Source organism: Octodon degus, unplaced genomic scaffold (assembly GCF_000260255.1).
Source record: "Octodon degus isolate 3935 unplaced genomic scaffold, OctDeg1.0 scaffold00050, whole genome shotgun sequence".
Taxonomy (NCBI): Eukaryota; Metazoa; Chordata; class Mammalia; order Rodentia; family Octodontidae; genus Octodon; species Octodon degus.
Genome location: NW_004524626.1, coordinates 9,774,463 through 9,781,827, shown reverse-complemented (window position 1 = coordinate 9,781,827; position 7,365 = coordinate 9,774,463). Strand labels below are relative to the sequence as shown.

The window sequence follows — 7,365 nt, the reverse complement described above, 5'->3', positions numbered from 1 at the left end:
CCCAGCACTTGGGAGGCTGAGGCAGGATTGTCCCGAGTTTGAGGCCACCCTGGGGCTACATAGTGAATTCAGGGCCAGTCCAGACTACATAGTAAGACCTTGTCTTTTTAGTCTAGGCTGTCCTGGAACACACAGTGATCCTCCTGCCTTAGCCTCTTGAGTGCTGGGATTACAGGTATGAGACGCCATGCTCAGCTAGTAAAATCCTTGTTTTGAAAAATCCCCAAATGGCAAAACCGGCCCCTCCCTTCCCTCTGGCCTCCCATCCTACTGTGTGTTCACGTGATCATCCCCCCTTGTATGTCTCCCCCCATCTCTCCCTGTCATTCTCTGCTGCTGCCATCCAACGTGAGGTCCTCATCAGATCCATGCCCTTGAACCTCCAAGACTCTGAACTGGATAACTTTTTTTGCCAGGTGTGGTGGTGTATGCCTTGTAATCCTAGCACTGGAGAGGCAGGGAGGCAGGACGAACACTGGGAGTTCAAGACTTGTGTCAGACTTCAGCAGCCGAACCACCTGCATGTGTCTGTAGTTTGTTTCTTTTTACTGTGCAGGAGCACGCTGCCATGTGGTTGTGTCACACACTGCGCAAGGCCAGCCAAAACCATGTGATGAGACCTTGTCACAGAAAAACCAAACCAAACCCCAAAATGTAACCTCCTATCTGTAGGTACCATCCTCAGGTATTTTGTTATAGCAGCAGAAGACAGATTACTGCAATTAGCTGGGATTTTATTTTGCCCAGATTGAGCTATCATTTACATGCCGTAAGACCAGTTGTAAAGGCACATGTTAAGGGGCCGGGGAGATGGCTCAGTGGAATAAGCACTTCCTTGGCAAGCGCAAGGGCCTGAGTTCAATCCCTGGTTCCACCCAAAACCAGAGTTGTCCATGAGTTCACACAGCTGTGTGCTGTATGAACATCACCACAGGCTGCTGCTGAAATGGGTCCACTCCATTGAAAGGTCCTTAGAATGCTTGTGAGGTCAGATCTATGCCGAGTTCCATCCAACCACCCATCTGCTTTTTTCTGGTAAATGAATGGACTCACAGATTATTGTTACATGCAGTGGCAGACAGCTGCAATCCCAGCACTCAGGAGGCTAAAGCAGGAAAATTAGCATGAGCCTGAGGCCAGCCTGGACTGCGCAGGGAGTCCAAGGCCGGCCTGAACTTTAGAGAGAGATCCTTTGTAGTCTCAAAAAACCAAAAATCAAAAACCAAAAAGCTTTTGTGTCAGACTTCATCAGCTGAACAGCCTGCATGTGTCCACAGTTCATTTCTTTTTATTGTGCAGGAGCATGCCACCGTGTGGATGTACCACACACTGTTGGTAGGTTCATCCTTTTTTAGACAGCCAAGATAGGTAGAAATATTACAGGCAGTCAGACAGAGTGAGGCCCTCGAGGTGCTACAGATGGGAACACTGGGACTGAAGAAAATTAAAGTCACAGTGGCCAGATTTACAAACTTCCCGAAGGAAAAAGGAAAGTTTGCCAGGCATCATGGGGCACCCCTGTAATCCCAGCACTTGGGAAGCTGAGGCAGGAGGATCATTGCAAGTTTAAGACCAGCCTGAACTGCATAGTGAGACCCTGTCTCAAAAAGAGAAAGACAAAAAAAAAAAAAAAAAAAAAAAAGGAAGTTTGAGATTATCGGTACCAACCTTTTGAGATTTCCCATATAAATGAACTATTGTTAGGGGTGAGCCATCTATTCCCATTAAGGTTTAAGACTACAGACAGACTAGAGATGATTGACCAAGGTGGATGATGTCACGCTATGCCCTTGCTCCACATTGGCTAAGAGGCCATACTTTTTTTTTTTTTTTAACATTTGTGTGTGTGTGTGTGTGTGTGTGTGTGTGTGTGTGTGTGTGGCCAGCTCAGCCCACCAGGGGGCGGGGCTGGCTGGCATGTGGTGCTGGGAGATCGAACTGCAGTCCCTGTGCTTTACCAAGCTTGTTCCAAGTAGGTGCTTTAGACCACTGAGCCATCTCACCAGCCCCAGAGGCCATACTTGTAATCTTACTGGTTTATAGTTTTGATCCAGGACTGGCCAAACAGCTCAGCGGATTAAAGCTCCTGCTTAGGCAGACACAGGGGCCGAGCTTTGATTCGCAGCATGCTGTGCCTGGCCACGCTGAGACAGCGATTGAGACTGGGCGTGGTGGTGTGGGCCTATAATTCCAGCACTTGGGAGGCTGAGCACAGGCGGATCACTAGGAGTCCAATATACGTAGTGAGACCCTGTAGACCCTTAACTAAAATACAAGAATAAATAAATTTAAAAAATAAAAAGTTTTGATCCACATTGTACCCAGCTTGTGACTTTATAAAATTTCTCAGTCAAGTGGGCTCGTGTGAACGCATTCGGGACCCCTCCTGTCTCAGTACATTTCCTACTCTTGACCTCCATTGTCTTAGAATGCAGCCTTCCAGTTCGGGGAGCATGAACTCTGTATCTGTCTGACATCTAGCAGGTTGGGAGTTACATGTTTTTGGTCTATACCACTTTGCTGTGCGTTTGGAATTTCTCCCACCACTTAGTAGTTATGACTCATACTGATACAAATATGTGCAAGGGGTTATTTTTGACCTGTACATTCACTCCTGCTGCGTTTCTGTGTAGGAGCTGAGTTGCTGGGTCATAGCACCTGCATGTTGAGCGTCTTAAACTCCTGCAATGCTTCCCACGGTGGCAGTGCTGTTTCACAGTCCCACCCTGCCGCGTGGTGTCCTTGCCTTGGTATTGCCTGATGTCGAAGATGTTAATGCTCTCTGAGAATGCAAAGTGGCACCTCACTGTGGTTTTGATTTGCATCCCTTTGACAGCTGATGTTGTTGGGCATGTACTCATTAGCTATTTAAGTATTTTTGCGGAAACGTGCATTCAAATATTTTACCCATTTAAAAAATTGTTTTCAAGCCAGGGTCTTCCTATGTAGTTCAGGCTGGCCTTGAACTCACTACATAGTACAGGGTAACTTCAAATTCACAGAGATCCTCCTACCTCAGCCTCCTAAGTGCTGGAATTATAGACATGTGCCGCCATAACTGGCATTTTGTTCATTTTTGAATTGGGTTGATCATGGGCAGGTGGTTACTGGGGAGGGACCAGGACCTTAGCACTGAGCTACATCCCCAGTCCTTTTTGTTTTATTTTTATTTATTTTTATGTATTTGGTACAGGGTCTCACTAGCCATCTCAGACTCATAGTGATCCTTCTGTTTTCAGCCTCCCCAACGCTGGGATTACAGGCATGCACCACCACACTTGGTCTCGTTGATGGGCTCAGCATGCCCGGGGGTGAATCAGCGTGGCATGTGGTGCTGGGGATCAAACCCTGGTCCCTGAGCTTGCCTAAGCAGGTGCTTAGTCTGCTGAGCTATCTTGCTGGCCCTCTTTTTATTTTATTTTATTTTATTTTATTTTATTGAGAAAGAAATATCAGTGAGACAGTTTCAAAGCTGATTAATAGGACAGTTTCAATAATTAATACATTGGGCTGGTGAGATGGCTCAGTGGTCTAAAGCACCTACTTAGAACAAGCTAAGCTAAGCAAAGCACAGGGACCACAGTTCAATCCCCCAGCACCACATGCCAGACAGCCCCGCCCCCTGGTGGGCTGAGCTGGCCACACACAAATAAAAAATAAATAAATAAATATTAATAATAATAATTAATACATTGTACATTGTTATCTTCTTAGTGATTAACCATAGTACAAGAAGCAGACAGGATATCCTGTCCAAACACTATTAGCACAAATTTTTCTTCTCATTGAATTAAGCGAAAGTAGCTGTATATCTATCCTAACTATTCTGTATATACAAATACAAAATGGTCCTTCCTTTGTATCCCTTTTTTTGTTTAGTCCTGTCAGAGATGGGTATTCCATTGGCATCTAAATACCATAGGTGCGTGAATTCAGCAAAACAATCCAACACAGTCCAGCAGTCCGCAACAGTAGCGGGTTATCCTCAGACGTTGCTGACCTGAGTCTTTCACAGCTCAGCATATTAATATGGCTCTACTTTATATATGTTTTTATACTTTTCTGCTGGATGATTAAGACCTGGATAAAGCAAGACCTATATAACAAGAAATGTAACTTTTGTATCTGATAAGGTCAGTCAAGTCCCCTCAAGATTTGTCCTGTAACCCTGTACCGCAGGTTGCAGATCCTTTGTCAGTGTCAGCCATGTGGATGAGTCACAGCCATTGCTTGACCAATTTGCTCTCTGAGAGAAGCTGACCCTCTTTTTGTTTTAAAGACAGAGGTAAATTGTCCAGGCTGGGCTTGAACTTGTGATCTTCCTGCCTCAGCCTCCTAGAGTGCTTGGATTACAAGCATATGTCACCACAACCAGTCAACTTTTTTTTCCTTAAAGATAATTATAATGAAGGGCCAGTGAGCTAGCTCTGCAGACCAAGTGATTGCTTAGGCAAGCACAGGGACCGAGGTTCAATCCTTGGTCCCGTCTGCTGAGCCCACCCAACTCCCTGAGCATGCTGAGTCGGCCACCAGGCATGGTGGTGCCCCCCTGTAATCCCAGCGCTGGGGAGGCTGAAAACAGGAGGATCACTAGGAATTCAGAGCTGTGTAGTGAGTCCCTGTAGCAAATACATTAAACAAAAAAATAATTATAATGCAGATGTTATATTCTAATGATTTTTAAGTATAGCTTGTAAATGTCTTCTCCCTTTTATTCTTTCCTTTCTGAAAAGCACAGTAGGTCTTGGTTCATGCTAATTTTTGGAAGTATACTGCAAACTTTAAAAGCCAAAACAAATTAATCCGAGGGACACCTTGGGACCCAGTAGACTGAACTACAAGCATCAGCTACTTGGAAAGATCAGACTATTACATCCAGCACAGCACTTCTCACGTTCTTGCCCTCAGGGAAAAATTGGGCATCTTTACAATGTTTTCCAGTTATCTTCTTTTTTTTTAGTTCTATTTCTCCATTTTTCATTTTTTTTTTTTTTTTTTTTTTTCTTTTCAAGACAAGATTTTACTTTGTAGCCCAAGCTGGCCTCGAACAGTGCCCTAGAGAGAGCTCTTCCTGGCTCCCGTCCTGACCCGGGAAGTTTATGTTTGTGATCCATGGAAAAGTTACTGGAATTCTAGTGAGTTAATTCCAATTGACCAGTTTCAGCGCAACTCACGGCATAAAGACACGATAACATATCCAGAACGGTGCGGAGCCACGGGGTCCTGAGCCCAGCCACGCTGAGGGCTATCCAGGACAAAGGCCTCGACCCAGGGCCGAACCTGGGGTTTTATTCATTCACGAAGAGGGGAGTGGCCTGAGGATGAGTGACACTGAGAATGGCGGGAAGGAGGGGAGGGCTGCGAGCCGGGCAGGGGTGAGGCCGAGGTCACCTCTGCAATAGGCAGGGAAGGTTCTGCAGAAAGAGTAACCTGCACGACACGACTCAGATCACAGCTCACGTTCCGCAGCTCTGATGTGAGATCTTTCAAGCGGACGCATGGAGCACTGGCTTCATCCCAGCTCTTCCTGACTCATACCGGGAGCGGCGGGGCCCAGGGAAGCCCTGCCTGTCCTCTCAAAGACTGCCAGAGGCACCTTGGCTGGACCCATAGGCACTGCTTACAGCCGGCTGAAGGGATAAGGACAATCGGAGCCAGCTCTGCACACATGGAAATAGGCCAGGCTGAGCCAAAGTGGAGACCACCACCCTCCTTCAAAGAGAGACGCCCAGGTGGTCCTGCACAGTGACCTCCTGCCTCAGGCTCCCAAGCACTGGGATTACAGGTGTGCACCACCATGCCTGGACTTGACACTGGCTCAGCATGCCCTGGAGGCCAGGCCTGCGCAGCATATGGGGTAAGGGATTGAACCCTGGTCCCTGCGCTTGCCAAAGCAGGCACTTAGCCTGGTGAGCTATCTGGCCAGCCCAGCTTTCTCTCTATGAGGAACTCAAGTTATAAATGAGCAAAATAAAACTTAGATAATAGTGAACAAACAGATCTTTCTCAAATGGGAAGGGAATCAAGAGGAGGAGGGAGGGGAGGAACAGGAGTGAGAAAAGGGATCAGAATGTATCATGGATGTGTCCTGACTCCACCCAAAGAGTGGAAACGTTGTGGAGCTCTGGGTGGGTCATCTCAGCACTGTGGAGGCTGAGGCAGGAGGACTGCCATGTGGCAAGGCTATTCCCAAAAAGTAGTAGTGGAAATGGGAGGAGAAGAGGAGAGGGGAGTGGGGAGGAGGAGAAAGAGAAAGAGGAGAAGGGGGAAGAGAAGGAGGAAGAGGAGGAGGAGGGTGGAGGAAGGAGGAGGAGAGGAAAAGGGAAGGAGGGAGACAAGGAGGAGGAGGTAGAAGGGAAGGGGGAAAGGGAGGGAGGGGAAAAGGGGGAGGGGGAGGAGGGAGGGGGAGAAAGGGGAGGGATGAGAGAGGAGAGAGAGGAGGAGGGGGGGAGACCAGAAAAGCTATAGAAGCACTAGGCAGATATGTACTAATTTAAAAAAAGAAAAATGAAGACAGGAGACGCTCAAGTGCCTTATTGTCAGAAGTCATTGAAAGGGTTCCCAACTTGTTTTCATGCAGGTAAGAAAGTTTTGGGGTCCAGTTCTTCAGCTTGTGAGGACTGTTTCTAATGCGTCAAGTCTTCCATGGAGAAAAACTGAACCTCCAAGTGGAGCCCACAGCTGTCTAACGCGGACGGCTCTCTGCAGACTGCCCAGCGGGCGCCCCCTACAGGCACCCCGCCTCCAAGGTTCTTGGAAAGGCTTCCCGCGAGCTCACTGCTTTCACAAGTGGGGCAGCTTCCGACAAACAAACTGGCCTGGAGAGTCAGATCCGGCTTCTCACTATCCCGGAGGAGCTCCTCCCCAGAGCGGTGCACCCCGCCTGCTTCCATGGGGCTTTCCTGCGGGGGCTGGAGAGAGGAAGACACGAGTTACCACTTGGGAGCCCCAGGAAGAGGCGGAGGGCACCCCCCAAGACTCCATAGCCACCATGCGGAGAAGACAGGGGGAAATGGTCGTGTGCAAGCCATCACCCCAAGTTCCCCCCACAGTGCACGTCGGCTTGGTGCCATCCAGGAGAAATCATGCGGGCCGCCTGTGCAACTGATGACGCTCTCCGAGCCTTGTTTTTAAAAAGAGGATTTAAGCCTGATTATAGGCGCACACCTTTGATCCTAGCACTTGGGAGGCTGAGGCAGGAGGATCACTGAGAATTCGAGACCAGCTACAAAGTGAGCTCAAGGCCAGCCTGAACTGCACAGTGAGATCCTGTCTAAAAACAAAAACAAAAACAATAAATAAATAAATGGCTGATACAATTGTAATACCTTTGATGGAATACATCATGCCCAAAATATTATCGCG

At 47.8% G+C, this 7,365-nt stretch overlaps 1 protein-coding gene across 1 annotated transcript in view; it reads right to left on the bottom strand.

The window, feature by feature from the left end:
* Positions 1-6,530: 6,530 nt before the first annotated feature.
* The window catches only part of Acsbg2 (acyl-CoA synthetase bubblegum family member 2), a 26,729-nt gene continuing 25,894 nt past the window's right edge, over positions 6,531-7,365 (bottom strand). The window contains exon 16 of the mRNA XM_023717200.1: positions 6,531-6,902. The gene's annotated coding sequence lies outside the window, so the exon portion shown is untranslated. The remainder of the gene's footprint in view (positions 6,903-7,365) is intronic.